This window comes from Pongo pygmaeus, chromosome X (genome assembly GCF_028885625.2).
Source record: "Pongo pygmaeus isolate AG05252 chromosome X, NHGRI_mPonPyg2-v2.0_pri, whole genome shotgun sequence".
In the NCBI taxonomy this organism is placed as follows: domain Eukaryota; kingdom Metazoa; phylum Chordata; class Mammalia; order Primates; family Hominidae; genus Pongo; species Pongo pygmaeus.
Window position 1 is genome coordinate 11,012,620 of NC_072396.2, and position 17,588 is coordinate 11,030,207.

The 17,588-nt window shown below is 39.9% G+C and overlaps 1 protein-coding gene and 1 pseudogene across 9 annotated transcripts in view; one reads left to right on the plus strand and one right to left on the minus strand.

Annotated features, from left to right (window-relative positions):
* The window catches only part of MID1 (midline 1), a 384,641-nt gene that overhangs the window by 128,571 nt on the left and 238,482 nt on the right, over window positions 1-17,588 (minus strand). Inside the window, exon 1 of one of the 9 annotated variants that reach the window (XM_054470941.2) lies at window positions 2,536-2,669. The exons of the other annotated variants lie outside the window; for them this stretch is intronic. The gene's annotated coding sequence lies outside the window, so the exon portion shown is untranslated. Of the gene's footprint in view, window positions 1-2,535; window positions 2,670-17,588 lie in introns of those variants that run through there. 9 annotated transcript variants of the gene reach the window in all.
* Window positions 8,604-8,703, plus strand: LOC129025514 (U6 spliceosomal RNA; annotated as a pseudogene).

Sequence of the window (17,588 nt, forward strand, 5' to 3'; positions counted from 1 at the left end):
GCCATGCCTAGCCTTGAAGATGGAGGAAGGGGCCACAAGCCAAGGAATGCAGGCTAGAAACTGGAAAAGGCAAGGAAATGAATTCTCCCCAAGGGCCCCCAAAAGGAATACAGCCCTAAAGATACCTTACTCTTAGTCCAGTGAGACCTGTGTCAGACTTCTGACTCCAGAAATGTAAGATAATGAATTTGCATTGTTTAACACCATCAGGTTTGTGCTAACTTGTTACAGCATCCATTAGAATAAGGAGATCACCCATCATCAGCATGTCATCCATAATTTTTATCCCAAATTTCCCTTAATGGAGGCATTGACATTTTTAATCATAAGGTAAACCCACCTCTCAATGCTTTCCTACAAGTATTCTAGGTTATGTCTGCATACTCCATGAAATACAATTATTTTTCTAATTTGGAGTACATGAAAAAGAACATGCAATTCTATCAGTTCCATCAATAATTTTACTTTCAGCCCCTCACTTTGTACAACTCTAAAGCCTTCACTACCAGGGAAATTACTGAGTCATTAGACCAAGGAATAAACTTGTATGCCAACACTGGGTGGCCTGTGATTAATTGTTAATACCAGGTGGCTGTCAGCCACTGCCCAGATGATTCCCAGGGCACTTCCTCTAGTTCTTTTCCAAATATCCTCTGGACTATAGAGACTAAGTTTATTGTTAAATTTACCAAAACATAACTGAGATGACAGACACACTGTTAAAATTGCACGATGTTACAGCAAGCCACACGAAAATGGTTTCAGAACAGGAAGCTCCTATAAGTATTTCAAACAACAAACAGCATTGAAAATGTACAAATGAATTATTTGAGAGTCCTAAATTTCAGAAACGAAATCAAGTCAATTTACTTGATTGTCCACTCCTCTTAACCCCTATTTACCTGGGTAATTAGATTTAGTTGACTATTGCTGTTTGGATTTTTGCTACGAGATTATCTTTATTATAGAACTATAGGTGAAATATTTTTTTAAAGACTGCAGAATGATGTTTCTATCTTGGACCAGCAGAAATACAGACTTTCAGAGGACTCAAAACTACTGAAGTGTGAAACACTGGAAATCAACCTGAGTTTGGGAGACAGACTGCAATGGGGACCCAACTCAGAAGGGACTTGCTCTCATCTTAAATAAGCAGTTAAGATGAGAGCAAAAATTTCTCAACTCAAAATTTCTCAACTCAAAAACGTGTCTAACACAAACTCAATAAAAACTGGCTGCTACATCCAAGATGAATTCATCATAGGGTATTTTGAATAACATAATACAAGCACTCAGCATCTGCATATTCAATTATGCAGTTTAGTATTTGACTTTGAGTGATAAAGACCACTGAATAAAGACACTACCCAAATGTTACTTTACTGATTAGTGCTCTGGCCAATTTGAGAAGCAGGTGGGTTAGTAAAGGCACAATAAAACAGGGCCATGAACTGATGGAAAAAGGGGAGAAGGGGATCCAGTTGGATTTAACTGCATTCTGAAAGACTGGAAATTGATAGCATAATGTAGGCTGTTTCAGTACAAATGCAAAGTGGTTCTTAAAAACAACAGTATAAATAATACATCAAGTAAGAACAGGTGAAAAAAGGTGATCCAGTAACATTTTATAGGTAAAGAATGTTACTCTGAACTATCACTGCATTTAGCCTCCAAATGTCAGCACACTCAAATTCATTTGCTCAACCAGTAACAGACAACTAAGAATTTCTGCCAAGCAAATTGTAGGGGACCAGAGGGACTGTTTGAAAAAAAAAAGTGACAAGCAGATGAGCACTGAGATGCTAGCCTCAAGTTTTAAAATAATTAATACAATAGATATTTTGAATAACTTGACATTTCTTCTTTAAGAAGTGCTGAAATTATTATTATTATTTTACCTCATACCTGAAGTAAGAACCAGGGAAGACTTTTAATTTCACCAAACACCCACCTGGTGGAATTCATGCAAATCAAATTAAACTGTTAACCAAATCTTTTCTGTACTTTCACATCTGCCTATAACATGCTCATTCTTAGTAATTGGATCTCTAGGACATTCTTTAAAATAATCACATACTCGCCTGACCATGCAACCTGATTAATAATGAATGAACATTCCTGAAAAGAATCACTTCGAAGCATGGCAGATGTCTGCGGGGATATGAAGGCTTTAATGATCAAAATTAAGGGGAAATGGAAGCTGGGTCACACTGTCTGGTTATTTTAATTGAAACCTAGTCTTCCAAATTTACTTAACAGAATACTTAAACACTCCTTCTCGAGGTTCATTTATACAAGCAGACAAGCACAAAGACAAATGGCAATGCAAAAGAACAACCCAGATTCCTGGAGGAATAACCACCCTAACCTGTTCTGTCCTAATAGTGCAGAAAGCCCCTCAACAGTTTCAGAAATCCAATTTGTTCAATTGAAAGACTGATAAACAGGTTAAAAACAGGAACTAGTACATTGGTCCTTAATAGTTCTTTGAGCACCTCTCTAGATTCTGACAAACAGATCACCTTGAATACCCACCAATGGACTGCACACTAGTTCTTTTTGAAGAAACATCGCCGTAGGCAGAGGATGGGGACCCACGAAATGATAGACAGGCCACCGAGACCAGACGGTGGGTGGCAGGCAGTGCTGGAGCGGTCCTGTGTGTCTGTGAGTGCGTCAACAGTGAAACACAACAGGAAAATCGGTCCAACAATTCCAGGAAGGCCAGCTCCACCTCATCCACTCCGCCAGGGTTGCCCGAGTTGAAGAATCAACTGCCTTTTCCACGGCCCCCGCCACAACTTCCCTATCCTCTGGCCTACTCAATGTTCAACTGAACCCAAATGGAAAGGTAGCTCAGGTCAGCTCAACACCCACTGCCTGGTCCAAAAAAATGATGAGTTGGCAACGGGATCTGTACTCTCATTCCTTACAGGGACCAGCAGCAGCTTGGCCGAATGAGACAGTGTCCTGTGGCAGAAGGCTGAATGCTAGCTTTCAATGCCACCAACAGGAGCCATCCTGCCCAGCTCCTGGGGCTGGGAACAGGCACTAGACTCATTTGCCTTTGGGGCCTTTCAGTGTCCTACTGAGCACATGATCACATTATGCTCTGGATGCTGGCTTGTTCATTTAAAAAAATAATATACACATTATTTTGTGCCTTTATCTTCTGAATTAATGTATAATGTCTGGAAGAAGTTTTCTTCAAAGTTACATCAGGAAGAACAATCTCCAGTACAGACACAAAGAACAGTCATTTATTTCTTCCAAAAATAGTGACCTAAATAGCAATCTATCATCCTGATAAACAATTTAAAATATATGTATAAAATATACATATATGTGTATATACACACAGGTTTCACATACACACATATGCATACATTATGTACAAACATATATAAAAACATCATGTGTATATATATATTTAATATTACATACATGGTATATATATAACAGCAAACCTGTGATGGCTGTCCAAAATTTCAGTCTCCAGAATGGCAAAGAAAGGGTGAACTGAGAATGGAAAGTAATCTTTTAAAATTTGATTGACTAAAGGAGGAAGGGGAAGTAGTCTTCCTAAAAGCAAAAAAAAAAAAAAAAAAAAAAAAAAAAAAAAGTCCTGCGCTGCAGTTCTTTGAAGGATATTGCTTATCACTATGCAAGACAAGAAACTGCAAGTAAAGTAAATCATCAGGAAAGTGTTTAAAAAAAGAATCTTGCACAATTCAATTCATAATCCAGACATTTGGACTCCACCAAAGGTGTTTAAGGAACATTCATGATAAAGGGGAAGCAGAGGCAAGAACTGCTTCCTCGGGCTGCCCAGTCTGCACGTCTCAACGTCTACTTTATTGCCATTGCAACACTTCACAGTAAATCAAAGCATGCTTCACATGTTAGGACATAAAAATGCAAACATAGATTTTTTTTTGGCTTATGTCTCTCCAAATTATAACTTCATTTGTCTTTTAACAATGAATAAAAGGATTACTCAATTTCACATATAGATGACTTCCTTAAGAAGTTCTCATTGTCCTCGGAAGAGACACACATAGATCATCAAGTAGAATTCTAAAGAACTTTTCATCAAGACATGGCTTTTGTTAAAACAACATTTAAATTGTCAAAATTCTACAGGCTTAACTTTTCCCTATTTTGGCACTGTAGTGGAAAATTAGCCTGAACATCTGAAGTTGAAACATCAGGAAAGAAATATTTACTCCACCTCTCAAGAGAAAATGATAAACAACAAAAAAAATTATAATCTTCTAACGGGCATAATCTGACAACTTGCAGATGAAATTTCCCACTATCTGAATGTCTCAGACATTTCATGTCTTTTACAGTTTAAGAAATAAAGCATTTAGTTTTAAAGGCACACAGAACCTATTTTACATTGTATTGAAAATGACCAATGTTTTCCAGGTCTATGCTGTACTAGGTATCATGCAAGAATTTGGTTCTGAAGGCAATGATAGCAGACTGGACAGAGAGGAAGAGGGTGAGAGATGGCCACACCTAGTCTCCTGGCAGAAGTCTAAATCAACCCTCCTGGTGAACAGACCAACAGTGTGGTGGTAGCAGAAATGGAAGTCACTAATTTCTGTGAAACCAGCCACAGATGAAAAGCATTTAACACTGCCGTCCCTGAATGCTTTCTCAAATGTATTTATAGTTTGATAGGCATTTCTATATATATATTCATATAACTATGTCTGTATAAAGTCCTATATATGTCCATAATGGAATTAGTTTTTGTAGTTATACATAATGTGTATGTATATATAAGTACACATATACATATACAAAAGCACCTTTTCAGAATTATTTGAGACTGGTTAGAATTCACTCTTCACAAACCCCTCAGTTATAGCATCCCTTCTGCATTACAGAAACATTCCTTCCTCAGTGCAAAAACAGAAACCTGTAGATAATGTCTATTTAAAAACAACTGCCTGCTCATATCTGCAAAAGATCACCTGGAAATGAGCAAAATGACACAAGTGATCTATTCTCTGAAAGACCAGTCAAGTGGGATTTTTGCAGCAAGTATAATAGATTGTGCCCTGGAGAAAAGCTTGCCGCTTGGGGAAACTTTTTCTTACTTTATTTATATAATACTCTCCTAGAAGGCAGAGAAAGTACACACCCTCCCCTTCCCAATTATTACCAACCAGGAGCAAAATAGTTATTGATGATGGCCAATGTGACATTTCACAATTGTTCTCTGAACACTGGAAAGCTTAAGTTCAAAGACAAGAACAAATACTAGTCTCGTGACTCATGGAGGTAATGACGATGTTATAGAGTAACTGATTCCCATTGTGTGAGCAGATTGGAAATTCTCTCAAATATGATGGCTCCTTTTCTCAAAGAAAATCGCTTTTTCCCTCAACTTCAAAGTCAGCCACACACAAAAACCTTTTGCTCACAATACCCTGAAGCTACCTCGTGATCTTACAAAGTAAGGAAAACGAACCCTTATTCACAACTCCTGGTTAACTATTACGAATAACATGCTTTAAACATTTCCCCTGATCACTGAAGCTCTGTAGTCAGGGGAAGAAGTCTTTTTTTTTTTTAAAGGCAACAGAAAGAGGAGTGACTCTTTTGTTCTGAATGTTATTGTAAAGCACCACATGAAAGAAGAGGAATGATGGGAACATGGCAATGAAAAGGACAACAGCGCTGACAAATGAAAACAGGATATTAAGAACAGCGTCGGGACTGTGTGTCTTTACAGAACAAAGCCCGGAGCCTTCTCGGAGAAATTCAAGCAAAAATACTCTTAACACATTTACATGCTAATGGACGAACTGTAGTTTCTCCAGGTGGCACAGGTCTTTAAGTCCGGGACAATAAAATTAGGTTATCATTAAAACACATACACACACACACACACACACACACTGTAAAGTGTCATAAAATTAAAACTGCTTTCAAATCACATTCAATCACATCCCACCCCCCCGCCTTTCAACCAGTGATCTGCTTCTGGAAATTTCTAGATCTATGTTTTTCTCTTTGTAAAATAAGATACTGGTTCTGTCAAATAACTGAGCTAACTTAGTATATAGTCCCAAGGAAAGTGAATTTTTTACAAAAAGAAAAACAATTTTCTCTCCATTCACAGCACACTCTAACTTACACTTTAAATATAACTTTTCAATAGAGCTTTCAAGAACTCCCAGGGAAACTATGCAATGGGTACTGCGCTGAGAAACAATTACAGCAACTAAGTGGCTAACATTAATATAGTATACTGGTTTTGCCAAGTCATGGTGGTAATATCTTATACTTTTCTTCTGACGCAAATTCCGCAAAAGCTGCTAGTATGATGGTACATTTAATGAAACATCATCATAGCTTATTGGACTTATCACACAAGAATTATTATTGTAGTCTCTAAAGAGGTTCAAAAAAGTAAAAAATATGTCTGATTTTGCACTCCATTAAAAATTTCAGTCTTTTTTTTTTTTCTCTTTTCTATGTTCTGCCACTATTCTCCTTTTCCCCCCTTCCCGATCAGTCCTTTCTATTGTCAGATGAGTGATGAGCTGATGTGCTTTCTTCTTTACTAAAGAATTTCATCCAGCTTTCCCTCTGGCATGCTTTCAGAAAACTTTGGGCTAAGCCCTGAGCTCAGCGTGCCCAAGTGTTCTTGGTCTAGTTTTGGGCTGACACTGTCGATGTGGTGTCCTGTAAAAAAAAAAAAAACAAAACATGTAGAGGTCGGGCACAGTGGCTCACACCTGTAATCCCAGCACTGTGGGAGGCCGAGGTGGGCGGATCGCCTGAGGTCAGGAGTTGGAGACCAGCCTGGCCAACGTAGTGAAACCTCATCTCTACTAAAAATATAAAAATTAGCTGGTCATGGTGGCAGGTGCCTGTAATCCCAGCTACTCGGGAGGCTGAGGCAAGAGAATCACTTGAACCTGGGAGGCGGAGGTTGCAGTGAGCCGAGATTGCGCCACTGCACTCCAGCCTGGGTGATAGAGTAAAAAAAAACTCAGTCATATAAAACAAAACAAAAACAAAAAACAAACAAAAACAAAAAACAATCAAACAAACAAACAAAAACATGTAGTACCTTGAAGCCAGATAACCTGAGTTCAAATCCTGGCTCTGCCATCTCCTTGCAAAGGCAGATCGGAGCCAGATACTGTACATATCTTATACTCACAGATGCTCTTCCTATCTTCTATGCAGTTTCCTTATCTGAGAGCAATCTTAAGGGTCCTTTGAGGATTAGTGAGGTGAACTTTTTAAAATGTCTGACAAAATTCTCACTCTTATGGAAGGACAGGGTGGTAGGGGATGGGGGGTTGGGGTCCTTCTTCCCTTCTTGTCCTGAATTGCCTCTTCCCACTCTTCTTTGAATAAATTCATTATCTGTGTTTTTTACCGGAAACCTCTTCATACCATTTTTGCAAGCAAGAAGGATATAAATCCATTTATTTAATAACATTCATGGAGCATCTTATGTGAACAAACAGTATGTGAATGTGAAATGAACTAGCATTTTTATTCTTAACACTAATGACTTATCTTCACATTGGCAATTTCATCTGTTTCCTACACTATGACATACCTCTGTTAATTACCACTGATCTCCCACCATGAACTTAGGGCTTCACTTCTGCTACCCACTGAAGGTCACCCTGTCCCATATGCATTCTTTGTCAGGATTTTTTATTTTGCAGGAAATAAGGGACCGTGGCATGGATGGAGCATGTGAAACTATCAAGAACAGTGAAATGTTTCAGATTTTTGCTATTTGCCAGTTTCGTTTCATGAATGCTGGCAGAAGACACCTGAATCAAAGATAAAGGCTGTTTTTACTCAAATGGTATGTGTTTCATGTTCTGTTGGTTCCCCTTGTCCTCGAAGTCCTATGGAGCATCCTAGGTCCATGTTTGCACACTCAGGAGATTTGCATCATACCTAAGCAACCCCAAGCTTAGGGAATCTGAATCTTTTATAATGGACTGCAAGTTAGCCCGCCCAACTTTTGCCCTGGAGGAAGACATTGCCTTTAATATAACGAACAACAAACAAACCTGCCTTCTCCCCTGGCGCGAGATACTACCTCTATCTCCCAAGACTGTTTGCTATACAAACATCCTGGGAAATAGTCTGGAATAAAATCATTCAGTGCTCTAGCTCACAAGAGGTACAAAAAGGTGATAGATCCATGGAAAATTATTTCCTAATAGACACAACTCCTATCTCCTCCTGGGGATATGGCCAATAGTTGTTACTAGAAATCAGATCATCACTGGACTTTCTAGCAGTTACCACACAGGCAGAATTTCATTTGGCATTGAATGACCCTTGAGTCATAGAAGACTAGAGGTAAAAGGAGCCTGCAAGAAAGTGATGAGAACTTCCTTACCAACAGCTCCAAGCTCCTTATCCAACCACCCTCTGACATCAGCTGTTGTACAAGGAAAATTGGCAGAAAGCAGGTAAGCCTCACCCATAGATTTTGCTCAAATAAACAGAGCCCTTAATGTCCTTCATAGTCCCAAAACAGCTTGGGTCTGGTCTGCAACTTCAGCTCTTCACTCTGAACCTAAGCTAATGTTAAGAGTTTGGTGCTTGTTTCAGCAGCACATAGACTAAAACTGGAATGATACAAAGATTAGCATGGCCCCAACGCAAGGATGACAAATTCATGAAGCATTCTATAATTTTTTATTATTAAAAAATATTAATAAAATAAGAGTTTGGAAGAGTAAGCTAATTTTGTTACTTTCATGACATTGGAAATCCTATATGTATATCCATTTGGCTTTCTTTAAGCATTAAAAAAATTAGAACTACTTCTTTTGGAGTAAAACCAGAAGAGTCATTTCTTTCATTACTCTTTCATTTCACTGGTATTTTTTGAGGTCATTCTGTGTGCCAGGAGCTGCTCTAGGCAGCAGCAAATTGGTGGTAAATATGAGCACAAAGGCCTGCCCTTGGAGAGCTTACATTTTAATGAAAGAAATAAAAAAAAAAAAGGTTTTTAAAAACACAAACATTTCAAAGACTCATACATAAAATGAAAGAAATAAAAAGGATGACATGATAGAAGGTAGATGGGTGGTGCAAATCTATGTTAGCTAAGGGGATATTACTACTCATATTTGTGCTGGCTTTCTTGATATTTTGGCTTTTTCCCTGCCAATAAACAAGCAAAGAGTATCTGAATTTCAGTATAAAACTTTCTGGTGTTTGGTCAGAGAGTTGTGATCTAATTTTTCAAGTTGTTAAATGTTTAGTTTCAGATTGCCTCAAGGATAGAGTTCTTTTTCAAGGGCATAAAAATCCAACTTTTACTATTTCTTACAGGAAAATGCAATGTGATGAATTATTGTAAAGTAGTGACATCTTTATTTATTTTAGCAATAAAATTTTGAAAGACAAAAGCCACGAACACTCAGTGAGCCAAAAAAGCAGGAACCATGATGTTTTAGTCCATTTTGTGCTGCTATAACAGAATTCTTGAGACTAAGTAATTTATAAAGAACAGCGATTTAGGCCAGGTACGGTGGCTCATGCCTGTAAACCCAGAACTTTGGGAGGCTGAGGCGGGTGGATCACAACATTAGGAGTTCAAGACCAGCCTGGCCAAGATGGTGAAACCCCGTCTCTACTAAAAATACAAAAATTAGCTGGGCGCGGTGGCAGACGCCTGTAATCCCAGCTACTCAGGAGGCTGAGGCAGGAGAATTGCTTGAACCCGGGCAGCAGAGGTTGCAGTGAGCAGAGATCGTGCCACTGCACTCCAGCCTGGGTGACAGACTGAGACTCCATCTAAAAAAAAAAAAAAAAAAAAAAAAAAAAAAAAAAGAAGAGAGAGCAGGTTAGGGCCTGGTATCTCTGTTTCCAAGATGGCACCTTGAAGGCTGTGTCCTCTGGAAGGGAGGAATGCTATGTCCTCACATGGCAAAAGAGCAGGAGAGGAAGAACCCACTTCCACAAACCCTTTTAATAGCAGCATTAATCCATTCATAAGGGCTTTACCATTAAGCCCCACATCCCAGTACTGCTGCATTGGGGATTAAGTTTCCAACAAATGAATTTTGGGAGACACATTCAAACCGTAGCATATGGTATTCAGAATTACCTGAATATCTTAAGTGTTTGATTCTAGGATGTTAACTCAAAGTTGAAAATAACCATGGATGTACAGTTAAGGTTTATAGGGATGGACAGGAAGGAAATGAATAGAGACATTGGAAGAGGCATTGGTTTTGTCAGTACTTACTCACCAGCTTTTGCACCATTAGAAGAGGAAATTTCAGGAAGGAAAGGAAGGAAATGAGGGAAGAGTGCTGGGGGAAATAAACACATGTGACTACAGCTTTATGACCGGTGAGCACCAAAGATGAGTTAAGACTCGATCCCACTGGCTGACAGCCAATGTCTTTTGAAATGTCATAATGTCATTTGACAATGACAATAATATCAAAAAGCACCTCAAAATAAATAAATTCACTGGCTAGGTAAAATTGCAATAGCAGCTGAATCATGATTTTTAGAGCCCATCACTTTAAGAAAGGGTTAGAAGGAAAATAATCGCAGAGGCAATTGTGTAGCAGGATGAGCTGCAGACAAAACTCCTCAGACACCGAGATAAAGAAGAAAGGGGTTTATTCGGCTGGGAGCATCGGCAAGACTCCTGTCTCAAGAGCCGAGCTCCCTGAATGAGCAATTCTTGTCCCTTTTAAAGGCTCACAACTCTAAGGGGGGGTCCACATGAGAGGGTCGTGATCGATTGAGCAAGCAGGGGGTACGTGACAGGAGCTTCATGCACCAGTGGTTAGAGTGAAACAGAACAGACTGGGAAGTTTTACAATGTCTTTCTATAATCTATAGATAACATCAGTTGCTAGGTCAGGGGTGGAATTTTAACTACCAGGCTTAGGTCAGGCAGGCCCAGGCCTGGTTTCAGGTCTGGTTCCTAGGCGCCGGGCTACCTGCCTTTAGTTTTGCTTCTCTTTCCTTTTCTGAGTATAAAACAATATAAAACAAATATGAGAGGGTCTGTCTCTCTTCTCTCATTTCCCCCCTTTGAGACTCTCACTTTTTATTAGTGGGAATTCTCACTCTTCTTTTTGCTACTTATGTCTTCCTGTGCAATAGATTGATAATGATTCACATAGTACACTTGTGCTGATACATAACACGAAGTGACACTGAGAGACTGGGCTATATGCTCGGCTAATTGCAAAAACAAATTTCCTGTTTTTCCTGGAATTTCTGGTACTGGCACATTCAGTTCATCATAGAAGGTTTGAAATACTGGCTCAGGAGAGTGTTTATAAACTTTTCCTCAAACCACGATGTTTACTTGAAGATCCAGTCCAGCTCCATCAATTTTTAGGGTTACACGATCCTCTTTTTTCTAGCGAGGATTAAGGGGGTTGGTTATTACTAGTTCTAAGGGTTTACACTGACCACTGGTACAGGAAGGGCCACTTTTCCCTTGCTGAAGGTGGACAGGATTTTTTCTTTTTTTTTTTAATCCAAGTAGCCTAAATGACACAAGACCAGTATCCACATTTATTTTTACACAGTCTTAATTTATGATAAATGTACTTATTTTCTGCCATATAGCCTCTTTCTTAATTAAGAGAACCACATCCTATTTTTAACTTATTATTATTAATGACAGCACAGGCATCGAATTTCAAGGTGACTTGTTTGGGCACTTCTTTTTTTGTTTTGTTTTGTTTTAGCTAACACTTTACTTGTATCGTTTATGAGCCTCCACCAGTCTTCAGTCCTTAATCTTATTTTAAAAACTGTGGTCATGGGAGGCTCAGATGGGTCATAACACACATCAGGTTGGTCATTTCCCGGGCTACATACCTCGTATAGAGTAACATTATACAAACAAGTTTTTTTAGAGTCCCAGTACACTTATAATAACTGTAAAATAATAGGACTGTAGCAACCTTTTGTCCTACTTCAGTGACTTGATGTATACACTGGGAACAGCCCTCAGTCTGAGGAAGGTCAGTTGAAGTCCTTACTGTACAAGTCCAAATTTTAAGGAAAAATGAGTCCTGCGATGAGTTTCCTCATGTTTCAGCTGTGCGTGGACCAGTTAGCTTCCGGGTGTGACTGAAGCAGGGCTTGTCGTCTTCTTCAGAGTCACTTTGCAAGGGTTGGCGAAGCTGCTCCTATCCACGTACAGCTCTCAGTCTGCTGATGTTTAAGGATGGTCTTGGAGGTTGGGCCCACTAGAATAAACTGAGTCTAATACCTCTACACAGTTTTGTTTAACTGGGCTCTCTAATACCAGGAGTAAGGTGGCGGGGTTTAGGGTGTTGCAAACTTCAATTGTTATGCGGGGATTTTCACAGAGCAAGCTTTGGTAACTAGTTAGTCTAGCATTCATTAGCTAATGATGTCCTTTGGTATTTCTTAAAGTCACCACAGCATGGGGGAACTTTACGTTTAGGTTTTGCCTAAGAGTTAGCTTATCTGCTTCTTGTGCTAACAGGGCTGTTGCTGCTAGGGCCCTTAGACATGGGGGCCAGCCTTTGGAAACCCCGTCTAGTTGTTTTGAGAGATAGGCCACTGGCCTTGGCCAGGGCCTTACAGTCTGGGTTAAAACTCTAACTGCCATTTTTTTCTTTTTCTGACACATAGGGTGTAAAGGGTTTTGTTAGGTCAGGTAGCCCCAGGGCTGGGGCCGACATGAGTTTTTCTTTTAAGTCATGAAAAGCTTGCTGCTGTTGGTTGTAATAGACGTAGTTTACTAATCTACATTTTTATTAACTGTCATCTACCAAAATATTGACTTAAATCCTGTAACTATTTGATTTCAAGCTTTACATTGATCTGGTATTCCTCATGGGACTCCAATTGCGTCTAGATGGACATGAGAGTTGAAAGACCTATAAGGGGCTTCTCTCACTTTACAGTGTCTTATTTTTTCTCCTGCTGGTTGATGAAATGCGGGGTGAAAGGGATAGCCAATTGGACTAAAGTACAAGTGCCACTCCAGTTATTCGGCAGAGTGCCCAGTAAAGGTCCACCACAACACCACCACACATCCGCGTGAGGATTAACAAGGGCTGACTGATTGATAAACTCTTGAAAATTCTTAAGCTCATTGCATCCCTTCAGGTCTCCAAGGAATGCTAAGTTTCCTCCCTGTCGTGAGAGACACGAAGTGAACTTAGTGTTGGGAGACGCAGGCTGGACGGCCCTCAGGGGCTGACCCGCAGGATGCCGGACTTTGGAATATAGCAGAGAGAGCTTGGCATGACTTATTACTCCAGGCTGTGGAATCCTGGAAAAGAGCTACCACGCAGCCCACGCCTGGTCGACTGGAGGACCACCTTAGTGGAAGGGGGACAATCAGGGCCTCTGGCCTGCCATGTGCACAAGCATAACAATTGCTTTTGTTTAACGTGCAGATGGAATATTTGATCCATTCCAACCAGGCATTTGCATCCTGGTATGCTGTCTTAATTGCCAAAGTTTGTTTTAAGTTTTTAACTTTTATGATCTTCTAGTAAAATGAATGTTTCCTTTAGCACCTATTTTTATTAGTTTTTAGACCAAAGAAAGCCAAATACCATTTTACATTTAACAATGCTTTCTGTATGATTTTTATACTAGATAAGCTAAATTTTACCTTTATATTAGTGTGTTATTAATGTTAAACTTAATTTTAATAAAACCTTGTAGACATATTTATCTAATTTTTAATGTCTGACCATAAGCAAGATTTTATATACTCTTTTTAACCTTTCATAATTTTTGTTAAAGAGCAGGTTGGTGCTTCAAGAAAAACCTGTTGCATTTTTATTTTAATGTCCAGTTCACAGAAAAACTGGATGATACCTTTTTAACTTTAGCTAATATGTTTACACACAGAATTTTCTTTACAATTAATGTTTTAAAACTTGCTTAAACTTTCAAAACAATAATTTTTTTAACCTTTTAATGTAGGTAAAAATTCACATTCTTATGCCTCCTTATAATCCTTTTACCAAAGGTATATTTTACTTTTCTTATACACCTTGCACATAAACTGTTTCTTCAATAGTACTCAGTACTTTTAAATTATACAACATTTTTTGCATAAATTTTTTTTTTCCCCGTTAGCAAAGCAGCTGCCGCTACAGATTGAATGCATCTGGGCCATTTGCGGGTTACCGGGTTAAGGATTTTTGATAGGAAGGCCTCAGTGCTTTCGGGATACGCCCTTGTTTACACTGACAACAAAGTAGTATTAGAGTGTTACAGGGTTACTGAGAATACCTTTAATTAATAATTATAGGTTTTTAATTTACCTTGGCTTTTAAAGGAATAGGGTATACTTTTTTTTTAACTACTTGCATATTTCTCTCTTTCTCTTTTTCTTTCTCTCTTTGACTGTCTCTGTCTCTGTCTCTCTCTGACTTTCCTTTTGCCTCTGTCTCTTCCTCTCTTTCTGCCTCTTTCTGTCTGCTGGTCTTTCCTTGCCTCTGCCAGCCGCTTATGCTGCTGTTCTCTTAACTACTGTAGGGGGTAAGGGGATCTAAAACCAGCTGTAAGTGTCACTGTATGGAAACTGGTCTGGGTGCCTTGGCTTACAGGCTACCTTGTGCCATACCTTTGAAACAAGGGACCTGTCTAGGCTTCCTTCTGATGGTCAAGCCACCTCTAATGCTGGCCAGTCTATTTCACACAAAGTTTTAAGTTCTCCTGGTGTCATAGTACTCCATAGTCTTCCTTAAATCCTTTCTTGAAATTTTTCAACATAGTTCCTAGTAGGGTGGGCTTATTTGTGCCTGACCCATGCTTCTTCAAGACAAAACACCACACTCACACCACACACACACCACAAAACAAAGAACAGGTAAAAAGGGCACACACACACTTTTGCAGTTTACACCAAACCAGAATCAAAACCAAAATTAGAGTATCCAGAAATCCAAGCCAGGTCAAAACCAAAACTAAGCAATCCAAGCAATCCAAGTATCAAGCAATCCAAGTCAAGTCAAAAACAAAAACCTAAGTGCCGGTACTGCCACACTGTGGGTAATCAGGCCATGCTTCCACTCAAATGGAGTAGGCAAGTTCCTACTCAAATGGAGTAGGCAAGTTCCCAAGACCAGTCCTGTCAAACAATTCAAACCAAGTCAAAACCAAAACCAACACCAAAGTGCTGATAAAGGCACGCCGTGGGTGATCAGGCCACACTTCCACTCAAATGGAGTGGGCAAGTTCCCAAGACCAGTCCTGTCAAACAATTCAAACCAAGTCAAAACCAAAACCAAAGTGCCAATAAAGGCATGCCGTGGGTGATCACGCCACGCTTCCACTCAAATGAAGTGGGCAAGTTCCAAAGACTAGTCTTACCAAGTTTTAGATGTCTGGACTCCAAGTGCCAGTTCCTTCCTGGTGTCCAGCCACTGCGTTGATCCTCCACGGGGGCCTGCCACACACGGCTCTGGTGAGGCATCCCACTGGTGCAAATGCCTACCTGGGAGCGCTCTCAGGATCCACGTCGCTCGGGCTGGTTGGAGTCCCCCGCAGGGATGTTCCACAGGGCAGGCTAAAGCCGCCTAAGGAGCTACCTCTACTGTCTGTTAATCACCTCGCTTCCTGGTCAGGGAACCAAGAAATGTAGCAAGACGAGCCGCAGACAAAACTCCTCAGACACCAAGATAAAGAAGAAAGGGGTTTATTTGGCCGGGGGCATCGGCAAGACTCCTGTCTCAAGAGCCGAGCTCCCGGAGTGAGCAATTCCTGTCCCCTTTAAGGGCTCACAACTCTAAGGGGGCGTCCACGTGAGAGGGTCGTGATCGATTGAGCAAGCAGGGGGTACGTGACAGGGGCTGCATGCACTGGTGGTTAGAGTGAAACAGAACAGACTGGGAAGTTTTACAATGTCTTTCTATAATCTACAGATAACATCAGTTGCTAGGTCAGGGGTGGAATTTTAACTACCAGGCTTAGGTCAGGCAGGCCCAGGCCTGGTTTCAGGTCTGGTTCCTTGGTTTCGGGTCTGGTTCCTAGGCGCTGGGCTGCCTGCCTTTAGTTTTGCTTCTCTTTCCTTTTCTGAGTATAAAACAATATAAAACAATATGAGAGGGTCTGTCTCTCTTCTCTCAGTTGTAGGAGAATAAAGTTGCTATTGTAGCTATAGCAGAGACCAAGAGCAGAGCTTGGGAAGTCTGGGTGGTGGGTGCCCTGTGCCACTCTTCCACAGTGAAGCAAATAAGGTTTGTGGGAGGACAGGGTCGCAGCGTTCCAGGGAAGGGGTTATAAAGCAAGTAGTCTTCTGAGGGTGAGTTATTCCCAACCCAAAGACTTTTTGGCCTAAAAGCCAAGATTTAAACTGTTTATTTGGAGACTTAAGAATTCTGCCCAAAATATATGTAAAAAAAAATGTACTCTATATAAGAACAAATCCCATAAACGCTATGAAGCTCCTAATGGCTTTTAAAACATATTCTCAAGGCAGGCTAAAGTCTGAGAGATTCTTCTTATATTATCAAAGTATGCTTCCTTGCTATCTTTGAGATAAATTATAAATGTAATTTGTAAAACACGAATACAAGGCATGAGTTTGGAGTTAATATCAAAAGGCATGACCTTAGGGAGTTGACTTAAGAGTTTTTTGTTGTTATTTTGCTTTGCATCTTATTTGTTTATTTAAAATTTAAAGGAAAAAAGTTTCATTTTAAACAATTTAATTCTCATTGAAATGCATTTTAAGTGTGAGTTTCATCCTGTACATTTTATCCATTGAATCAAATTAGACAAGAAGCTGGCTTTTAAACATTAAAAAAAAGGCAAAATTAAAAGAACTCAGTACTTAAGATGCAATCTAAGGCTTAAAAATTCACTTACAAAAAAAATCTAGCTTTAAAAACAGTGAGCTTTCAAGGCGGCTAAGCTATATTAAAGTGAAGTTATACTTATTTTGACTATAAATATGAATACTAATTGGAGAAAGTATCAGACAACTATATGAGAACACATTTCATTTTTGAAAAAACAAATTTGAATGCCTGATTTGTCATCTTCATGGTAAAGATATGTCGGTTCTCTCTTTTACATAGCTCCTTTAGCTTGTCCTTATATAAGTCAACAGGGTCTCTTGATTCAGGGCATAGTTCCGAACAATTCTGCCAGTTGTCTAAATCTATTCTTTCCATTCCAAATTCCAAGTGACTCTTTCTCTTTGAAACAGATGCAAATACTTAGTTTCACAACTTTAGTCATTTTCATCCTTAGAATAAAGACTGGGAAATTGCACACTCCAGAGGTGCTGGGCAAAGGGTGCCAGACGATGGCCAGGATGCTGGTGACTTCACCGAAGGGAGCTTTATTGTGCCGGAGCCACTGCCAGCTACCCTCCTCCAAGCACCGACTGCCAAAACATCACAGTCCAAAGAGGGGTGCTCCGTTCCCCCTTCCCACCTCCCCCCCCTTCACCTCCCTGCCTATCAGCATCCAGAAGCAATTCTTTGCATGGGTGATTCTTCATCCTGATCCTGATTGGCAGCTCCAAGGATTAAACTCAGGTCCTTTGGAGCAGTCGCTTTATGCACATTAGCCCCCTGGGGTGTTGAACT